The following is a 23,502-nucleotide window of genomic DNA, read 5'->3' on the forward strand; positions in this document are numbered from 1 at the left end:
ATGCCAGACTAAAGATAGAGCTGTGTATGTCCAAAGAGATGAGAGCCGCATACACATTCCTCAGGACCACCATGAATGTATTATAATAATACATGATACCCAGAAAGACCGAACCAGAGCAAGGGTGACATATCTGCTTTACTTAGGAGCAACAGTTGGGATAACAGAGGAATTGACTGGGAGCATTGTCTGCATGAAGTTGAAAGGAGGGGTGCACTCAGGTGTTAGTAATGTAGTTTATTTATTTGTATTGCGCTCCCAGCCCAGAGGCATCTGGGCACGTTTCTTACAAAATTATAATCGACCAATCGCAAATACACCGATTTTGGACCATATATCGAGCTATTTCATTTTTTCGTTCGGTATATCTTACCTTACATTTCATGACATTAATATGTGTGAACTGCATGGGTCCTCAACCACCATCTTGTGATAATCTAATTGGTTTAAGTGCCCTGGTGGCAATAAATCATACTCTGGCTCATCTATCCGACATCAAAAGGCGCAAACAATATGCAATGCCCCTTGTCATTAGGTTTTGTGCACAAGAGAGACCAATGTCCTCTGTACTAATGTATTGATGTGTCTCCAAGGAAATGCGCAGGGCACCTCAGCATTTAATAAATATCAACAAACCCTTTCTCCTTGACAAGATTGTTTTCTGTCCACACTTAATGTTCCACCAATCTATTACTGGCCTTCTGGACTTGTACCCTGTGTTGGATACAGTTGCTAACTCCATTGTCACATACAACACAATTAGGTAATTCCATTACTTGACATGCTCTTCTCTGTATGATATGATATGATCGTTTATTTATATAGCGCCTACACACAATGTGTTTAAAAGCGTATGTGCTTCGCATTGCTCTGAGGCCATCATTTAAACATGTATTTTTCTTTGGGAAAGCCCTATTGAAAATGTTTTTTAAATCTGCCAGATGTTGCATGTGCAAATATTTATTAATCAATGATGTCTCTATTGATGTGGTATTCAGAACCTGGTTTCTTTGATAATTTTCTTGCATGAGTCAGTTGATTTATTTATGTTTATTAGGTTTATATAGCGCTTTACTCCAAAGCGCTTTACAGTATAAAAACAAGGTGCAATAATGAAAGAAGCATATATACAATCATGAAGCGAACCAGTGAGACAATATGTAGAACAATTTACTTAGGTGGAGGGGGAGAGGGAAGGGAGAGGGAAAGTGAGTGGAGGTAGGTAGGAAAGGATACAAATAACTGATTTGAGATCAATTGGTGCGAGGAGAAGGAAAAGGGAGGCAAAGGAGATAGGAAGGGAACAGGGGAGATGGAGAGGGGAGAAGGTAGGGAAAGAAAGTGGGGAGGAGGAAGTTTGAAGAAGCTTATTCAGATTCAGGCCGGATGATTGATTTATGCCGGAAATGCATTGGCAATACAATATGAATAGGTTTGCTTCTCCTTCCTCTATAATCATGGATTAAAACGTATTTCAGTCATTAATCAAGTAGTCAGTACCTACTTTCTATTTTTGTGAATAGAATAGTCACAGATATTTGTAACTTGATGATTAATGGGAATGCACGTCCCTATTTGGCCTACTTGTTGAGTACTTGTTGAGTACTTGTTGAGAACATAGCATGAAGGGGGATCCCTTAGTGATATGAGTTCAGCTTTTGAGCGTCTCTGAACCAGTGGCACTTTCCTTGCATTACTCCTTATCTTTTACCGACCATACATCAGTATTTATTGCAACTTTATTATAAATTGTCCTTTTTAAGTGGTGCCCACCTCTCGTTGGCAGTTCTCAAAGCCTACCATCTTTTATACATAGCAATACCAATAGGAAAGCCTGCGCAGGACAGAGCCGCAGTGTTGTGTGCTGCAGGTGTTTGGCAACGAATGAGTAGCGGCGCAGAGTGTGAGTATGCTGTGCAGCCGTCGACCAGCAGCGGCTGGAAGGGGTAGCAGCGCAGAGTGCGAGTACTCCGTACATTCGTCGACCAGCAGGGACAGTAATGCAAGTAAAGTATGGGCAGTGTGAGCAGCCACTGCTCTCTGCTGAACTGCCCGGCCTTTTTGCGTACTTCCACCTATACGCCTGACTTAACGTTCTGTCCCTGCGCCTCCTTAGGCTTTCCCTCCCTTGCGGTTAGCCGTATATTGTGTTTCTGACTCCTTAGTGTGTGCCTAGTCTGCAGTTGCTAACTCCTGTATTTTAGGTATGTTCCCCTCTCCCCCTTATGTTCCTACTCCTCTGACATTGTTGCTACTGTATTACTGTATCCACTAGGCTCTGAGAGAGACCAAAGGGTGTCTCACCTGCTAGTCCTCAGGGATTCATCATCCAGGTGGTGTTTTGCTTCTGGGACACGTGTAATAACCTCAGAGGTACTCACCCCATTACACAGACCAAAAGTTCTTGGACCCAGTAAAGAAATAAAGCACACTTAGACCAAGAATTCAAATATAATGGGCTTGTTACAGGCCCCTTTATTCACAATCCATAAGCACACAGATAACTATGGGATAAATGCAATTGGTTATATATAGGCAAACAAACAAGGATGGCTACAAAGGATATACATCACCGTTAGTGCAGTTGCAGTAGAAAATGTCATCTCAGCCATGACAACACTACCCAGTCCGAGGCAGGTAGGCAGAGAGGTCACAGGTACTAACAGGGTCTGGAGCGGAGCGTCCTCCCTCTCAGCGAGACTTCATCACCCAGGTTTCTAATTCTCTGTCTCCTCATCGGGATACCTCTCTTCTAATCGCCACCCCTTATAAGTTGCAAACTGTCCCCGGCTGAAGGACCGACAGCAAGCATGGGTGGCAAAGAGCGGAAAAATCCAGACAGTAGTGGAAAATCCCAGCCTATCTCTTGCACGCTTGTTCCCAGCACCTCTTATCAATGCACCTGCACATCCCTGACTCCCCTCTCGGCTCGTCCTTGAGGGAAAAAAAAAACTATTCTTCATAGTAAGCTCATCTCCTTCATAACATAATATTGCAACCGTTGCCGAGCTCATGTCTGCCTTCTAACTGAGCTCACAGAAATGTAGATTTTCATTGCGGTTTGGAAGTAAATGTCCAAAATGGCCACGCACCAGTGCCATGTTTTAGCTCCCTTTCGCACATGTATTAACGATGTCCAGGACACAGCCCTCACCTTTGGATACAGTTCCTGGGGCTGGACCAGCGTGGGAGGATCACCTGGGTGAGGGGTCTTTGGAGAGTGGGGGTGAGGCAACCGATGGTGAGACGCGGTATCCCCCCCTCTTTTGTTTATCTAACCCCTCCTATTCTTTAGGATCCTCGAGGTCCCAAGTCCCCCCACCTTTTATACAAACACTGGGCCGAGGAAGAGGGTGACTGAGAGTAACAACATTAACTTTCACACATTGTACTCGACTTGTCCCGCTAATTGGGTCAGGCAAAGTCAGGCACTTGACTCTAGGTGCATGCACCCGCTACCAATTAGCTCTTCTCACACGAACAAAAGGCAGAACCCAAAGACACATTCTGAGCAAGGAAGAACATGAGTAGGAGCAGAACTTCCAGGACAAAGGCAAACCTACTGGAGCAGAGCAGCAGACCAGGGGGCGAGAGCAGAGGGTCAAAAACCCCAAGAGTTCCCTGCCGCAGATCGTTGCTTCCGACAGGCTGCAGAAAACACATGGAGAAGGGCAGGTCACACAAGTGAGGACTGCATTGTGTTTCAAAGATGCAAGCGACCCTCCCGGGTGAACGGCAGAGTTGGGGAGGGAGGACAAGCCTGTGGTACTAACCTTGACTCATGAATTAGATATCACAAAACCAAGAAAGAGATGCACACAGCCGGTGAGTTAGCAAGCGACCTGAGAGACCAATGTGTGTTGAAGTAGCAACATTATATTGCAAGTGAAGGTTGCATGCGTGTGGATGAGTCGTGACAAAGGCAGACCTGTGAATGAACTTTGAAGTAAAAGAAAGCTGGGAAATCAGCGATACAAAGTAACAGAGTGGTCCAGTGAAAGGAAGTAGCCACTCGAAAGTCTCCATGAAAGGTACATTTTTTGAAGTGATAAAGCCAATTAACAGCAAAAGTGAAATAAAGAAGTTTAACTCCTAGAGAAGGGGAAAGTGAAAATGTAACTGTAAGCTTTGAGTCAAAGTGGTCGTGCAGTGGTCTGAAAAGTAAACCACACACATTTGAAAGTCTTCGACATCTGAAAGTGGTTTGAACCCAACAGAAGGAAACCTGAAGTGAAATAAGCTCGAGGAAGGGAGCCCCCCTGCAAGTTTGTTCTGAACTTTATCGTGAATGGTCCGAGCCTGATGGAGGGAGGCCCGAAGTGAAATAAGCCCCCGCTGCCAGTTTGTGTTGAACTTTATCATGGGAGGTCTGAGCCTGGCAGAGGGGGGGACCTATGAGAACCATGTAGTGAAAGGTCTGAGCCCGACAGAGAGGGACCTTTTGTGAACTTTTTTGGTTATAACATTATTTTGGAAATAGAGAAAAGAGACTTAAACGTGGAAGGCCAGACGGGTCCGAATCCAAGTTCTGGAATTGTTTATTGTATTGGAAGCCGAGCCAGAGTGTGTCATCCTGCCTATAGGGACAGCCTTACTCTGTAAGGTCTATGGGGAGGAGAGCTGGTTCAACCACACTTATTTGTTTAAACACTGATTTTTCCTTTTGCATATATTTCTCTTTTGACAATTTTTTGGTACAAGAGATAGGACAGGCCTTAGGTTTTGTTAACATAGGCCATTTTGATTTGACAGACTCCATTTGGACTGCGTTATTTATTATTTCATGGTCAAGACTACTCCCATCTTAGTTATAGGGCCAAATAGGAGTTTCTCCAACAATTTCAATAAAGGTTTTTCAAATTTTACCCATTGTGTCAGTGTCATACCTTTTGATATCATGCCTCCCATACAGCTCTCCCCCACCTCTAGGTTCCCACCCCTCTGCTGTTACTGTTGGTACTGTGCCTTTGCTGTCCCACTAGGCTCTCTCCCACTCTATAGGTCCCAAGTCCACTGTTGTTGTTGCTGTTGGTACTGTGCCTTTGCTATGCAACAGGGCTCTCTCCCACTCTCTAGGTTCCCCAGTCCACGGTTACTGTTTTTACTGTGCCTTTGCTGTGCCACTAGGCTCTCCCCCACTCTCGAGGTCCCCATTCCACTGGTCACTTCTGATGCTATGCCTCATTCCCTCTTGTTGTGTGCCATGCCTTGCTTCTTGTTGTGTATCCCCGCTGTTGTGTTCCCCTATGTGACTCCCCCTACCCTCCTCCTGTGAATCCTGCAGTGCGGGCACTGGACTGTTCTCCCCTCCTTCTCCCTCTCCCTCACCTCCCCCAACTCTCTCCCCTCCTCCAACCTTCCTCCTCAGACCCCCTATGTGATCTCCATTTCTCCTATATGTTCTAACTGCTGCTCTATCAACTATCCTATCCCTCTCACCAGTCTGAAAGGAAAAGGTTCAAGAGGGATATCCTGATCTCCCACCCAGGCCTCCCTATCGCTGATATGTACATCAGTGCTTCCTCCAGACACTCTCACCGGCATCCTCTTTGTAATTCCCTCTCCTGAACTATGGACCCCTCATATGGTCACTGTTCTCTCTCCTATCTCCTCCTCTCCCATTAATGGTCGCACCTGGTGGGAGGCCCTCTTGGCCTCCTTCCATTCCTTCAAAACCATCATTAATGACTTTCTGAATGGGACCGTCTTGATCTAGGGCCCTCAGACCAATCTCCTCCGTTTTTTCGATAGGCGCTTCCCACATTTTATCAACTTCCTCTTTTCTTCTGCTACCCCTTCTAACACCTCTCTGACTCCTTTGACACGTGTTTCCTCCTTTGCCTCTCTGGCACCTACCTTCTACTCCACTCTAACCCCTTTCTACCTCAATTTACTGCCTCTGCCCACTCCAGGGCCCTTCTACAACCTCTGCTGGTTTTACCTCCCTCCTGTACCCCACCCCGGAAGTCTTTCCTATGTGACAACCTGCTCCACATCGCTACTTTAAACTCTCACTCTACTGTCAAACACTCCTCTGACATCCTCCGCCTCCTTGAAGACCTTAACCTGGATGGCTTTGCTCTCACCGAGACATGGTTTACGGCCAGCTCTGTCACAAGTTTTGACACCCTCCTCCTGGAGGCCTAAAAGATTTTATCTGAGCCCAGAATCTACCGGCCCGGAGGTGGAGTGGCCCTGATCTTTCAAGAGTGGGTCCCTGCTTCTGTCATTCCTAGGCAGGCCTACTCCTCCTTTGAATGTCTGGTCTCTCTCTGACTGTGGCCACTATCTACAGCCACCTGGCCATGTTACCCTCTTGCTCTGAGTGAGCTGATCTCTCCTGTTCTCTCCTTGCCTCTACCTCTTAACTTCTTCTCCTCCTCAGGGACCTCAACATCTAATCCGTACACTGTGCTCTTCTGAAACCTATGAAACACTCTCTCTCCATTCTAACCTCTGGTCCGAAGCACTCTGCCAGCCACATTTTGGATGTTGTCATCTCCTCAGTCATCCCGCTCTCTGACCCTCACACCACTTCTCTCTCTTGGAGTGACCACTTTCTGCTTTCCTCACACCTGAAACTCTGTCCCTCAAGCAAAGCCCACCCCAGCACTGCCACCTACCTTCTCAGTCATTGGGCCATGAAGCGTGTGTCATTGGATGCTTTTGCATCTACTTTATCTGCTCCTCCTACTCCTGCCTCACACTCTGACACAGCCCTCTCTAACATGCATCTTTCTATCTCCAACACTCTGGACATCCTTGCCCCTGTCATGAGAATCCATCTGAAGCCTACCTCCAAGTGCAACTCTTGGCATGACTCCGACCTTGTCGCTCTGAAACTCAAGTGCAGGGTGGCTGAGAGGAAGTGGAGGGCTTTGGGAGCATCCTCTGACAAACCGGCCTACCACCTGCTCCAAAGGAAATTCAGACTCTGTCCTATCCAAGAAGAGAGTCCACATCCAAGCTAGCCTCTCTGCGGCCTCTAACAACACGTCCAAACTCTCTCAAATCTGCAAGGAGCTACCCAATCCTTCTGCAGTCTCCACCTCTCCTGTTCTCTACGAGGCCCTCTGTACGGCTCTGGCATCTCACTTCACCCCTAAAACTCAGGACATCCTGCCCTTGCTCTCCTCCTCCACCTCTGGCTGTCTCTACCTCTCCTCCTCTTTTCTCCTCTTTCTCTCTGACATCTGACAAGGTTTCAAGACGAGTCTGATCTATGAAAATGTCATCCAAACAGGTGCACCCCTGCTCCTCCAGAACCATCAAGCACCACATTGACACCCTCACTCCAGCCTTGGCCGATTTCTGCAATCACTCTATCACCACTGGATCTTTCCCCACTCTCCTCAAGCACTACATTGTGCACTCCCCCCTAAAAAGCCTTCTGCTGATCCTATCTGTCCGGCAAACTATCGTCCAATCTCAATCACTCCTTTCCTGGGCAAACTCCTGGAAAAGCTGGCCATCTTTCAGCTTACTCTCCACACTTAATCAGTTGGTTTTCTCCATGACCATCAGTCTGGCTTCAGAGCAGCCAGAGGCATGTAAAATGCTCTCCTGAACACCTGTAAAGATGTTCTCTCTAATCTTGACTCCAGCTTTCCTTCTTTCCTCACCCTCCTTGATGTTGTCTCTGCTTTTGACATGGGCAATCACACCATCGTGATCATTCGACTCACTGATCAGGACCTGGAGTGGTTGACCTCCTTCCTCCTGGACCGACCCTCCCAGGTCCAACTTGGGTCCTTTTCTCTCCCAACCACTTTCTCCACATGTGGTGTTCCCAAGAGCTCTATCCTCTCACCCAGGCTCTTCAATCTCTACTTAGCCTCTTTGGCCCAATTGATCTCTACCTTCTCCTCTAACTTTCAGTGTTATGCAGATGACACTCCGGTCTCTTTCAGGCTCCCCTCAACCGCCTCTCCTCTCTCGCTCATTCCTAACTGTTTATCCACAATTCAGGATTGGTGTGCCTCAAACGATCTCAGCCTTAAAGAGATCCTTCTCATTGGGACCCCTACTCCCGCTTTCCCTCTCTCACTGGCTGCCTTCCTTGGGCCCTCTTCCTTCGCCTTCCTGCGAGGCAATAAACCTCGGTGTCATCTTTGACTCCACTCTCTCCTCACTTCACAGGCCTTGCCAAGAAGGCCCACTACCAGCTGCAGCTCCTCAGAGGTATTCTTCCTTTCCTTACTTTCCCCCAGAAGCTCACTGTCTCCAGAGCGCTGGTTCTCTGTAGGCTGGACTACTGCAACAGCCTTTTTTTTTTAAATCTGCCTTCCTCTACTCTCCGCCTTCTGAAACTAATCCAGAAAAGGACTGCAAGACTTATCCTTGTCCTCAAGTCCAGGGACCGTATCTCTCCAGCCCTGAAATCTCTACACTGGCCCACGGTGGCTGCAAGGATCAAGTTCAAGACCATCTACATTGTCCACAAGGCTTTCTGGGGCTGGGGCCCACACTACATCCAACTCTCTCTCTTCCAAAATACCTTCCTTCTCGAGCCCTTCGCTGATCTACCTTAAACTCTCTGAGGGTCAGACAGTTCTCCAGTCTGAGAGTGGGGGATAGATCCCTCTCCTCTGCAGGTAACTCTTTCTGGAATGTCCTCCCTTCCCCTCTCAAACTTGAGCTGGACCACCTGAAGTTCTGGAATCTCTCTCTCTCGCCCTCTCGCCCTCTCGCTCTCTCTCTCTCTCTCTCTCTCTCTCTCTCTCTCTCTCTCTCTCTCTCTCTCTCTCTCTCTCTCTCTTCCCTTTCCCTTTCCCCCCCTCTGATGCTGATCTACCTGTCTTCTGCACTGACTGGTTGCTTGGGTACCAGGTTCCCCTTCCCCTTTGCATTGTCGCACTTGTATGATCTGATTGACACAAGGCCTAGTAAGATCATTTGTTATTTGCAGTGGTCTGGTTGTGTTCTAAAATATCCAATGGGCACAGCCGATGGATATGGCTAGTGGTCTGGTAGTGTTTTAAAATAGACAGTAGGCACGCCCGTGGCCATGGCCAGGCCAGTGGTGTGGAAATAATCTATGAAATAACAAAACCTTTGAAATTCAAGAAAAAAACTTTAATTGCAGGGACGTTAAGGTGAGAACTTAATGCAACAAAACCCCTGAAATTCAGCTAAAGCCCCCTTAACTTCATGCCTCCCTGTTGTTCGGCCTATGACCACAATGATGACATCACTGATAACATCACTAATTACATCATCTTTGGCATCACTGATGGAATCTCTGATTACATGAAAACACTAACCCGCTATGGCCACTGCCCACATCCTTTGGCCATGCCCACTGTATAGTTTAACACATTAAGTGGCCACTAGCCATGGCCTTCGGCCATTATCAGTGGCCACGGCCTTCGGTCATCCCCCCTGTATATTAGAACACATTGAGATGGTAGAAATGGCCTTTGGCCACGGCCTTCGGGTGTGTCCACTGTATATTTTAAAACATTCACCAGCCACTAGCCATGGCCTTCAGCCATAGTCGGTGGTCCAGCCTTCGGACGTGCCCTTTGTATATTGTACAACACTAACTAGCCACTAGCCATGCACAGTGTCCACCCTCTCCCCACTCACTCTACCCCAACCATTCACCATACTCCCTCCTTCTTTATGCTCTTGCACCTTACCTAACCCTGACTACCGCCACCTACCCACCCTACTTAAATCTTTTGTACCACCATCATACCCCCACCATCTTTCCCCATCCATACACCCTACCCACACCCTCACTACCCTTACCCAGCCTACCCCTACCCACCCACTCTACCCTACAGAATCTATTCATGCTTCTGTACCGTTCTCCCACTATCTTGTATACTGCAGATATCTCAAAATACAACTTACAAGGATTATTGAATACACACATATATACATATGTAAATAATAAAAAAAAGTTTAATAGCTGAGGCTACGTTACAAGCGATGCAATTGGCTAAACTTCATGCGTGGTTATTCACAGCAACGACTGGAGGGCGCAACTGCAGCTACGTTAGTGCCAATCACTGCGCAGCACTCATAGTCGCGGCTATCCGCAGGGCACATGCATAATCATGGCTATTTACAGGCCAATGACACGCCGTGTATTTTGGCGAACCGGGTAGCCACGGCTACCCAACATCTCAACTGAAACTGCATCACAGAAACAACAAATGTTATATGGGAATAGGAGAGAGCAGGAGAGATGTGGAAGTCATCAGGGTTGTAGGGGGGAGTTGGTGGAGATGTGGGGAGCACTTGTTGAGGGCATGGGAGAGCAGGAAAGCTTTCACTGTTTTTGCCCCGATAGCCGCAGCTATGGCAAACAGAAACGAGGAATTCTGCAGCATGACTCCAGATGTACGTAGCCTCTTTGATCTACGACGCCAGCTGATTTTGTTGCTATATACACAGGGATGGGAAATAGCCACAGATATTCAGCCATACATTTCTGTGTAATAACCATATTATTCTGTGGATGTTGGACCACACAATTTTACATGTGTTTCTGATTCCATGCCCTCACCTCCACCCTTGTGTCATTTGAATTTTGAAATGTTGGTAATGTGCATTTTTGAGCATGTACAATTTTTTTGCGTGTAGCCAATGGTATGAGATAGCCGTGGGTGGAATAGCCATGGATAGAAAGGATGGTTTAATGAAAGGTGTTCTATGTGTTTTGATGTTTGCAATTTATTGGTGTTACTGTTGGAATTGTGTAGTTGTTTGTGATAGGTTGCTTACTATAGTCCTCTTTTTGTGCCATTGATTTTGGAAAGTATAATAGACAACATTTTGTAGACTTTTGTCATTTTGACTGCAGATCTCTGTATGCACATGCCGAGTCTGTGGCTGATGTGAAAGTGTCAGTAAATATTTAGATATGAAAAGGTTTATTTTGCAGGGTGTGTGTAAATTAAATGAAGTATTTTTTTTTTGGTTGTTAAAGATTACAAATTAGATTTCCGATCAATATTATATGCTGTAGTACATGGTCACTTGCTTTTTTAAATGGATAACCGTTGGGTGCCGGTAAAATAAAAGCAGATGGGTTCCGTGCTCCATTTGAAGAAGTTGTGCCTTGAGTGGTGGTGGCTGGAGCTGATGTTGCTGGAGCTGCAGAAGAAGTGGTAGGTGGAGGTGATGATAAAGGAGGTGCAGCTACAGAAGGACGCCGACATAGTGAACAAGACAAAATAATTTTCACTTTGTGGTGTTAATGGGCTTTTCTGTAGTTGTCATCCATGTCATCCCAATGTATGCATACTAGATAGTTAATGCAGAGGTGCCCAAGCTCTGTAATGCGATGGTTGATGGTTCACATTGCAGAAGCTTTTTGCAAAAGGTGCATTGCACTTCCTTTGCGTCCTTTAGAGTACAGTGTTCCTTCATAAGAAAGAATCTCCAACTGTCTGAAGTTTTTTTTATGGCACAGTGCTTCTTTCAGGATCACATCGACGGTTAAAGGTTTAGTTGCTTGCACTTGTCCTAAACTTTCTCTGGAATTGTGATGTTGAGACATGGCTACTTCCCAATCAGCACTGCACCTCTTCGGCCTACTTTTGGGAACGGTGCCTACCCATGACTATGCCCACCCACTGATCCTACTGACACCTTTTCTATCATCATTTTACCTCTGCTGTCTCTTCCCTCATTCATACTGCTTACTCACACTCTCTCTACCACTAGCCAGACTAACCCCACCCTCTTGGCCGCTACCCACTCACCCTACTGCTATTGAATCTATTAAGCCTTCTTTTGGGAATGGTGGTCCTTCAGAAGGAGCTTTCAGAAATTGTAAATCGCATGTGTATCGCATGGAATTTCTTGTATGGGTTTTTTCAATCCATCTTGGTTTTTTCCCCAATGATTATTATGTGAGGGGACAGCAGTGTACCGCACACAAATGTATAAATGATAGTGCACATGCTGTATGAGGGTTAACAAAATTAAAAATATCTGTATAACTGTAGCAAATAGCTTTTCTTAAAGTAAGTTGCCTAACTATGTATATATATTTAATTTTACAGGCAGAAAAGTGCAAATTATGACATAATCACTGTGCACATATTACTGTAGCCATGGCCATGGCCGGAACAACCCAATTGTGGCTTATAGTGCATTGGATTTTCATCACTGAAAACTGGTTGCCGGTAGAATGGCAGCAGGTGGATTTATGGTACCACTAAGAGAAGTTATGGCTTTGATGTTGGAGGTGTTGCGATGGTGGATAGAGGTGGTGATGGAGGAGGTACAGATACTCACTGACTTAACGAATGAGGCCAATGTATCCTCACCGTGTGGTACTCATGGGCCTTCCTGTATGTATCATCAACATTCCAGTGGAAATGTACTAGATGATTGATAAGCACATATGTGCCCAAACTCTGAGAAGGAACAGTCGAAGGGCCACGTTGAAGCAGCTTCTGGCACAATATTCTTTGCACCCCCCACCCCAGCCTCCTTTTTGGAACAGTATTCTTTGAAATAGAAGTATCTCCAACTGTCTGGTCAAGTCTTCATTACAGTAGGCCTCTTCCACGGGGGGACGGATTTGGAACACAAACCACATTGTCCTCACTGCTGCCACTTCTGTCAGACATGATGTTAAAAGTCTGACAGTGGAGGAAAATATAACACCACAAAAACAATAAGTGTTGATGTAGGAGCTGCAGATGCATGCTGACAAAGGGAATAAGACCTATGCATTTTCACCTTATGGTGTTCATGATCCTTCCTGTAGTCATCATCGACATCATCACAGTGCTCACAAACTAGGTGATTTATCCGCACAGATGTGCCCAAGCTCTGGGATTTTGTAAATTATAATATTATTACTGTGGGCATGGCTAACGTCTCGACCTCCGCACTCCTACTACACACCACCTTCTCTACATCTACCAAACCTACCCCCACCCTCTCTACCCAACCACCCACCATACTGCCTCCTCCTTATACTTACCCACATTACCTAACCCTGACTATCCCCATCCACTGATCCTACTGACACCTTTTCTACCACCATTGTACCCCTAGCATCTCTTCCCTTATCCATACTGCTTACCCACACTCTCTGTACCCCTACCCAGAATACCCCCACCCTCAAATAAAAGCTGTTCATACTTTTATCATATTTTAGATCACTGTGTTTTCCTCTTTAGATCCACACCCGCTGTTGCTGATTCAGTACATTATGAGTATAGGAATGGCAGTGCTGCATCTGTTCTCTGCTCTTTCCAACCTCACCTGGCCACTGCCTGAATATTCTGGATATTGGTACCTCATTCCCAAATGATCCTGGGTCTGCATGAGTGGTGGAGCCACCAGGGGGCAAGCTGGGCAAATTGCCCCCTCAGCTTAGCATCCCCCACCAGACGTGTCGCTAGTGCGGTGGAAATGGGGGCAGTCACCCTCTTTGTTTGCTGCTTTGTCTCCCTAATTCGTGGGCTGCTCCTCCCCCAGAAAATAACTCTTTGCAGGAGACTTAAAGGTGCTCCTTCGCCCAGCCGTCATTCACGTGTTTGCAGACTCCGTTTGCTTACCCTGTGATTTTTCTTCTGGCCGGGAATCAATGTGTCTTGAATATTAATGGGGTGGTGGGAGATATATTTAAGGGACCACAATTAATAAAGGGAATGTATTCCCTCCCCAATCAAAAGCACCACAACAATATACCTGTATGTTCCATCTAGCCCAGACTGTGACTCATCTAGAACCAGTGAATCCCTTCCCTAGAGCAATGTTAAGCCAAGAACCAGGCTGGTGTAGAGAAAGAATATATTTGTATTATTTATTAGGGAAATATTAATGTTTACACTATTCACACAACACGCCACATTCTCCATGGCACTAAAACAAATATTCAATGTAATGAAGTCACCTTTTGGGGATAAACAGTAACAAAATATCTGAGATTACACCACATGTGGGTTTTGGGATTTTCTCCAGCACCAGAGATGGGGAATCTGTCTGTTCAGCCAGTAGCAACTCAATCACTCTGTTAATAAAGAGGCAGAACAAAATCGGGGCAAGGAGACATGCCTGCCATACTCCTGCCTAGATTTTCATTCTATGGGATACCTGGCCGCCCCCTGAGTATCTGATAAGTGCTCCATTATTGCTGTACAGTGACTGGATTGCACCCATTATGCCCGATGGCAGGCCTAAATTGGACATAGCGGCCCACAGGCCCGCCCTCTGCACACTATCAAAAGCATTCTACAAATCCAGGAAGACTGCATAGATCTTCATGGATTTTAACACAGTGTACTTCTGCAATATAAACAATAGCCTAGTCGACCGCGCTGACACCGCGTTGAAAGCCAGCCTGAAGATGAACGGCCGCCGCCTCCAGGCCTCCAAGTGACCCAGCACTGCCTTTCTAAACAACTGCCTCCCCCCAACCCACTGTGTCGAGGAAGGAAATCAGGCGATAGTTGGCTGGGCAAACACTGTCACCCGTCTTAAATATAGGGACGAGGATTGCCTGGGTCCAAGAGTAGGGAACCCTGTTTGCGACCAGCAGAGCACTAAAAAGCTTATGCAGACAGGGGAGCCATATAGTCGGTTCTCGTCTAAACCAATCAATGACAACTAGATCTGGGTCAGGAGCTTTCCCCGGCTTCTGGGCCATTATGGCCCTGTAAGTGATTTCACTCCAGCACTTCACCTAAGTCAACGCCTAGCGTGTTATGCACAACTGAAATCCTTATTTATTTTGTGTCTAAAAGTTCTTTTATTCTGAACAATGTACCACTCATATCACGCCCCACTCTTGGAAACCCCCCTCCCCCCGGTCACACTGAACCAGGAATCAGGCTGGTTTGCAAAGTTAAAATATTTATTTATGTAGTGACAATTTTAATCACACTAAGTTTAATGGTCATACAATAATCACCACTGGGGTGATGTAACACTAAGCAATCTCTTTAATCACAAGGAGTAATAGTGAGCAAAACTATTCACACATAAATAATACTTTTGTGTGTGTTCAGATCAGATAACAGTATGGTTACTATTTCCCCCTGCACCCCTCTCAACCCCCACAACAGGCAATGCAAAGAAATAGGAGGAGAGAGAAGGTATTCAGGAATGCAGAATTCAAACTAAATATCAATCCCAATTTCCCCCCAGCAAACACAAGAGAGAAACAGAATTGATTGGCAAACTGTCAAAATGGTTTTAAAGTTATCTTGAGAATGGAATGTGCAAAAACACTAAATCTGGTTTAAATTGCTGAAATTGTTTACATTCTTATGGGAGCCACTTTAGACAGTTGCCGACAAAAACTAGCAATGATTTGATACTAAGGAACAATGTGAAACTGAGGCCGGGTGCAATCAAAAGCTGTTCTACACGTGTCAGAAATTTCCTAAAACAAAATTTGCGGCAAACATTTCCATGCGCAGTAATTGTGATTGTGGGAGAACTATATGGATTTGGAATGCGAGGATGTTAGCTACAAGCAGAAGTTGAAATTTTATTTCTAGCATAAAAACTGAAGAAGTTATAGATGTTTTAGTGGAGGTCGTTTTTCTGAGATAAGCGCAAGAATGGGAAAACAAGGATGCACTTTTAAAAGACAAATGGGATTTCTTATACTAGATTATGACTATAGAAAAAGAGAATGCCACACATGAATCTCCACAGTCCTGGCCAGAGACCCTTCATGTGGTGGATACTCGCTTTTTTTCTGGGATTCAATTTATTTATTCACAATACTAATGATTTATGATTTTAGAAAACAAATGAGAGAAACTTAGCGCAAGAAAAACTCTGATGATTCAAAATACTCCTAACACTACCGGTTCTGAATACAAGAGAGGATGGTCTTAAAATAGGGATTAACTATGGACAGTACATATACTAGTGACACAGTCCTATCTATAGATACTCACTAGATATGTTTTTACACAGAACCGTCAGAATTCTGGTCCGTCAAGATTTCTGGTCAGGGATTCTGGTTCTGGGACAGACTCCTGGGCACACCGGATTGGACTAGGTCTGCAATGGTTCTGGTCACAGCTCGGCACAGGACTGGATCGGGTCTGCAATGGTTCTCTGGTCACAACACAGCACAACAGCTGTTTCTTTTGTTCCCCTTAGGTTTCTGGGGTGGGTTCTGGAATATTAAGGCCTAGCTGAAAATGGTTCAGCTATGCAATGAGCCTTTCTGCTTGCCAAGTTTCTGGAGTCTGGAGCAAGGAAGATGGATACTTCTGCTTCAGGGTGCTTCGCCAGGATCAGGATAGTGGGTGAATCTGTCTGTCTTTCTAAGTCCTCAGCTGTCTCTATTTACGCTTATGATAAAGGGGGTGTGTGCTGGTTTATCCTAAGCACGCTTCTTAGGCAGGCGATTGGCTGGAGTCTCTTCTCTCCCTTGATTGGAGGAGAAAACATGGTGTCACCATGATGATGTGGGTTTATGAGTCAGATAATCCTCCCCTTGTCCCTTTGAACATATAATCTACTTTTGGTACAATACATATTTACATGTGTGCAATCTCTATAACAATAACCTATATAGATTACATATTTTGTGTAGCAGATATTCCTCCAAACCTCGTCGCTGTAAGATCTTGTGTCTGCTTTTGACAGACTTTTCCCCTTTTTGTCCGGAACACAATATCCAGTTTATCAGAAAATGTGTACAAATGTGCACATTGAATGTGGGCATAAGTGTATGAAGTTTCATGCTTTTGGCATCAATACATTTGGTGTAAAACCATATTTTCCACTGTTAGTTCCCAGAACAAATCCCAAAGTGCTGGCGTCTCTCAAAATGTGCATCCAGAAATCACATTAACAATGCTGTTATTTCTATAATTTTCACAATTTTACACAGTAATTTATCAGTCTTTTTAAAATGTGCTTTTGGCCTTCGTTAAGCAACACATTGTGGTTTGTCTCCACCTCCTTTTCTCCTGGCAGCTCAGAAGCAGTCTCCTCCCAGTTCTTCTGGGCCAGGTCATTTATGACTCTTCACACTTCTCCTTTCCTTTCATCCAGAGGATGTCCATTGTCCCCTTCCCCTGCAGCCCCAAATTCTCCTCCCCTAATCTAATCATCACAGAGGTGTGATTTCCTGGTGGAGTGAAGCAGAAGGGAGATGCCTGGCCTCCATGGGGGAAGCTGTTGGACTGGTTTGATTGCTTTTAGGCAGGCTTGATTTCAATGTCATTCTGTTACATTTTTTTCTTGGTTTAAAACAAACTTGTAATTTCAAAAGAAGCAGCTAGAACACTTATTCCAGCTTCTAAACCATGGGATTAAATAGTTACGACATAGGTCACTCTCAATAACAAGTCACTTAGTTTTCAGACCTTAGATTTCAGTTGTACACGTTTAAATTCTATCATGCAATCTACTGACAGCTGTCATACAGACGGCCATGGGTACTGCGCCCAGATTTTGACATTTTTCACATGCATACACATTTTTGCTGTGAATGTTTTGATGACAAAATCAGCTTTTCAGAACATTGTATGTTCATAATGATTTCTTGAATTAAATGAATTGTAGCACCCAGCAAGAATATTGGATGTTTGATGGTGTTTTGTACCGGCCTTCTGCAATTTCAGAAACCAAGAAAAAGATTTAAAAACAAGATTCTGGATTTCTTTCAGTAAAGCAATGCTTTTCATGCAGGCTCCATTTTTACTTGTTGGGCAGCCCAGTGACATGTTTCAGGAGTGAGATCTCTGTTCCACCACTGACAACATGCATGGTAGATTTGGCAGCCATATTTTTGTGTTACAAAGTGCGATTTCCATAGGTTTTGGCGCGCACAACGGTTTTGTGACCATTTTGATAATTCTGGCACCATCAGAACACAGGAATGCCACAGGGCAGAGCATAAATCGGTTAATACATCCCACAGCCCTCTTAATATTGTGCATCGACAGCACCAGCGGGCAGAAGCCTTCACATCGGGCCTATAGAGGGCGGTGGGGTTCTGGCTCAGGCCATTAAGGGCACTGTCCCTACTATACAGGATTCCAAAGTGCGAGACCCAATCCGCCTCAGAGATGGTGTCCTGAGCCAGTAGGTCTACCCTGCTATTTCCTGCAGTAAAATAATGCCAGAAACCTTTGGCACCCGCGGATTTAGCAGTCCCGAGAACATTGTCCCAAAGTTTGCAGAGTATTCCTCCTTTCCCCCCCCCCCCCGAGTAATTTGCGGTATTGTGCTCTGGTGACAACAAGGACCCTTGTGCCTTGGTCCCTGGGGCACATAGCACTCAATTAGCACCTTTTTCGGCTGCTTAACAAACGCTGTCATACCAGGGTGTGCTACTCCTAGCCCTTCGGCTAGTGACAGATCAAGGTTTACTCAGACCACTTCCTAGGACACTCATAATGCCTTCGTAAACCTGCAACAAATAATCCACATTGGACCCTCAGTGAGGAACAAGGACTCCAGCAGAGCCAGCATAGCTCCGTACAACCCTGGTATTTTCACTTCGAGGTCCAGCATATGCCACTTAACAGAGCGCCTTGCTTCACCTCCAAAGAGTGACACATTAGCTAAGACTGCTGTTGGATTATGGTCACTTTCTGGCTTCTTCAGCACCATAAAATCATGCAAATGGACCCAAGTTTCCACATTTACCAAAATGTAGTCTATCAAACTGGAATTAGCATACATGCCATAGGTCTTGCTTGCTGGCTGATCCCTTTGGAAACGACCGTTACATGTCCTTAGGCCAAGCGTCATGACATGCTTGCTACCTCTCTAGCAAATCTATGCTTTCTCCTGGGATGGTCCACTACCAGATCTCCCACACGCCATCTCATGTCCCCATCTTCCTGGAGGCCTGCCATAACAACAAGTGGTTCAAATTGATGGTTACGATCCCCACAGACAATCATTTTTGATGGACCCAGATGGCTTTCGCCTTAACCAATAATTCTTTCCTCCAATAACAATAGGGCATTATTGGTAGAGGGGCTTTGACGGTTATAGAAATTAATACAGAAGAGCTACGACCCTTCGAGGCAACACATTTGGAGTTCGATTAAATCATTGGAGACAATTGGACACAAGCCTAATTGACCGGAAAAAGCCCACCTTTGCCCAGCAAATTAGACCGCCACTCGGACACCCTATCTTCCCCTTTACCGCTGTAATATGGAAGGATACAGACCCCTGAAGGTCATGTGCCACAAGTGACAACGTATCCTGTATAGCTATCAAATCATGGTAACCCACCAAGTCTAACCACTCTGAATCAATCATATGCTTCGTGATGCCAGCATTGTTCCATGACAACACTTGTTTAAGCACTGAATGGTACACTGAGGGTCTTCGGGATAATTGGACAGAGTTAGGACCACTCCCCCCCCCACCCTTGTTGGAAGGAAAAGCACAGATTGACTTGGCATGCTGTAAATTTCCATACCTCTTGGTGTGTTCTCTTCCACCTCCTGCTGGTTGACCATAGAGCCTACAAACATCAGAGGAAACAGGTGCACCCCCAGGCAACAGATTTACCCTTGTTGGCCCCTGGTGATTGCTGAGCACAAACCGTCAGCTGAAAACCCCAATTAGACAATAAGTCCCTTTGCAAAGATAATAGGCAAGGCACAATAGGAGAGACGCATTCAATCAGTGCCCAATTTGTGGCATTGAATCAATTCAGGAATTCAACTCGCAGAATGTCTGTGCTAGAAATGGCAGAGACACCAGGATCTGTTCCCAGAGATCTAGCAAACAGGATCTGTTAAAAAAACAGGTTCTCTGCCTTTGGGCAGATGATCTCAATTTTAACAAGGTTCCCAAAGACTGCCGTCTTGCCGTAGTCACCAGATGAAGGGTCCTGAGGCAAAATTGGGGGCAGGTGTCTTAGGCAGGCAGTGCAACGTGGAAGGGCTTCCCTCTGTTTAAACGAGCGAGCTGGCACCACTGTGCTATCACGTTAACTCCCCAAAAACGTGGTGGTTTCAGCTGATGCATGTTTGTTGTAGGCATAGCAACCAGCCCTTGCGCTGAGGGGTCAGTTTAATATAGAAAGGATGCAGGGACAATTCCCAAAAGGCCCATGCAGGGCCACCTGTCTGATAGTACCATCCCCCATTCCTCTCGTGACCAGAATAAGTTCTTGCAGGGCAGGGTAAAAGTCGCACACTATTGCTGATGGAGCAGCTGGGAGAACGGCCTTCGGGAGGATCGTAACACTACAGTGCTTGAGATGCTGCTTCTTCTTCTTAAACTTCTTTCGTGGGCTGGTCATCTGGGACTGTTCTGTCCATACTGCTGCTAGCGCATGCTTGTCTGAGTCAGCCATCACAGTCACTAAATCCGAGCTCTGGGTATTCATACCAACAGAAGAAGACTGCTCTGCGATAAATGTTGTTAAACAGCTGGGCCATTGGGAGCCCCTGTTCGTTTCCTGGTGGCCATGATTTTCACTGGATTGATCCGAGGTTGCAGGCACTGATGCTTCCTCCGGCAGCTGCTCACACTTTTCACAGTGCTCTGGATTAGCCACCAAGATCACGTCCACCACTTTTGCTATGATGTCTTTAAGTTGTGACTGATCGAGGGCCAGCTTGGTGCATAGAGTTAGGTCATCCAGCTTCCTCGTTACGCCAGCCAAATCCAAGTTGGATGCGGAAATCGCCCCTGGGCTGGTATGGCTTTTACTAGGCGCTTTACCCTCGCCCCCTCGTCGCCCTCTTCCCCTTCTTTGGTCTCATGGTCAGGATCTTGATCCGGGTCTTCTATTGTGACTTCCCTGCTAGATGAAGTGATCTTCACACTCCGGCTTGGTGTCAAGTATAGATCAATTACATTATCACCATGCCGCAAGGAGGTGCCCAGAGAGTTTAGTTTGAGGGTGTAGCACAGTTTTAATAGAGAGCTGTTGTTGTCGATTAAAAAAGATTGTGCAGTCTCGTTTAAATCTGAGTTAGTAACCAGAGACCCTGAATCCGCCAAAACTGGGGGCAGGTTGGTTGCAGAGGGGACCGAAGAAGCCGCTGGGCATATTTGCAAAAACGCTGTGATTTTGGATTGTTTGTTTGTTACTTATTTGATGCTGTTTGTATTTTTGCTCCCCTTCTTTGAATGTGGTGCCCCGCTTATGGAGCAGTGGTTCCTGGCTGGGGTGCGTGCTTGCTTGCCATGTCTGATGCAGTTGCTAGGAGCACTGCGCAGGCAACGTTTCCCAGAGTCTTTCATAGTTCTGATAATAGACAGCTTATAGTAAATTCGAATATTTCCCGGAGAATACTGATGGTTGTTAATAGTGTTCCATGAATGCATTAAACAGGGAGTGCAGGCCCTAGCAAGCAATCTCTGTATCCCTGTGAATATTCAGGATGCCTTCAGGCTGCAGTACTGGCTGTACTGTTGGCCAAATAGGTAAAAAAAAAGGCCTGTTTAAACCTATTTTCAAGCAATGCCCGTATTAATTCCAGGTTCAGAGAGACAAAAGTGAGGATACAAATACCCAGCTGTGGGGGGGCTCAGAGAAGCAGCCCACAGTCACTCCCTCACCTTTCTGGATTACGCCAATCTGCTGCGGTTCAATTACATACAGCGACTGCAGAGGTTACCACTGTCCTGCTGAGGAAGCTCAATGGCAGAACTTGCAGTCATTCCTCAGAGTTGCACTGAATTACACCAATGTATCCCAGGCTCAGTTTGCCGCTGCAGTGCCGCTTTTGTGGCACTGCACCGCTTACCAGCCACCTGTAGGAATCTCCAAACACTCACGAGAGTAGCTCAGGGGGCAGTTCACGGCCTGCCAGCAAGCCAACAGTGCCTAGCGGCTCGGCAAAGTGCACAGAAGCAGTTGCCTGACATTGTGCCCAGCTGCCCACGGCAGCGATGGCAGCGATGGCCGCAGGTATATTAGCATGTTGCTGATGTAGGACCCCCTGTAGAACCATCCAATGAGTCTCAGAATCTCTCGAGGTAACAGCCCACTCCGTCCATACTAGTGGAAAGGACCTATCGTGTCCAGACGTCAAGCCGCACCATTTGCTAATTCACAGCCGCTTTAAACGTAGTTAGGGAACTTCTTTTTTCACAACATTTGTGTCTTGAAGTGCAGAGAAGTGCATTTCTCGCTCAACACTCTCTTGCTGATGTGTTTGTAGCTAATTTTTGAATTGCTCAATGAGATTTTCATATTTGAGCTCCAAAATCTGACTTTGCAGTTCTTTATCTTCCAGTTGCTGAGTGATTGCTGAGAATGTTTCAGGTCTCCCGTCTGGTTTTCATACTGGCCTCTTCTTTTGCAATCACTATTCAACTAATTGAAAATGGAAATATAAATAAACCTTAAATTGAGCCATTTCAATGTGTTCCTCCCAAACATTTTGGGTTATGTAGAATCCCTCCAAAGCTATGTACAACATCCCATTATCCTGCCAAATGTCAGTTCCTTATCTTGCATCTGTCTAGTTTACCAGCTCCAAGCTCGTTCTCAGGCCATTGATATGATATGATATGGTATTTGTAACGCGCCTATACACAGGTGTTTCAAGGCGCGACGAGGCAGGGAGGGGAGGGACAAGGGTAGACAGACAACGATCCTACTAGGCCAGGTGTCATTCAGATCGCGCAAGTGCAGGGGTGGGGGAGGGGGAAAAGTGCAAGGGGAAGGGGAGGGGGGGATTGCAGCCATTCTCCTTGAATAAATAGCATGGCTAGGATATTTTGCCTGGCATCATCTAGTTCAATGGCACTCATTTTAAAAATGGCTTTTTGTAAGCTTAGAGACACTGTTTGCACAGCAGCCAAAACCTCACACTTTATTCCTGCTAGATTTCAACAATCAATACCGAATCCAACTGTGTTTGCATTAATTCTGCACAATATCTCCGTTATGTACACCTCCCTGATTCTCCGGGTTCAGCAGACAGTGGCACCTAAATAATGCACAAACAACGATGTTGCACAAGCAAATGTTTATTTTCATGATTAATTCCAAATGATCTGCTCTCCAGCCGCACTGACCCTGTGCATAGATTAATTAAGTGCCAGTGGTGGCTCATCCATAATGGGCGATGGTGTGCTGAACCACCGGCAGTCTTTTATGATAGATGCCTACTAACAAATACCATGGCTGCCCCCTGAGTCCCCAGCACCTCGAAAGCACACATAATCACATTGTTTGCCTCTGAGGTGCTGGGTGATCAAGGGGTACAGGCAGGGTATTTTCTACTGAGCATCTATGATAGATGTCTAGTAAAAAAATACCATGACTCACAAAGATTGTGTGCGTGTGAGGCGCTGGGGGCACAGGGGATAGGCATGGCATTTGGTACTGGCCATCTATGATAAAGAAAGCTTTAGTGTTATTACATGGCTAAACTGCCATTTTGGTGCAGTGAAGCCAGTCTGGCCATTTCTTATTGTAGTATGCCATTTTGTATTGGGCATCTCTGATAAAGCAATCGTGATGTGTTATTGCATGGCTAGACTGCCATTTTGGTGCAGCCAGTGTAGCCATTTCCTACTGTGGCATGACGTTTCGTATTGGGCCTCTTTGATAAAGGGAGC

Source organism: Ambystoma mexicanum, chromosome 9 (genome assembly GCF_040938575.1).
Source record: "Ambystoma mexicanum isolate Mex_15411 chromosome 9, UKY_AmexF1_1, whole genome shotgun sequence".
In the NCBI taxonomy this organism is placed as follows: Eukaryota; Metazoa; Chordata; class Amphibia; order Caudata; family Ambystomatidae; genus Ambystoma; species Ambystoma mexicanum.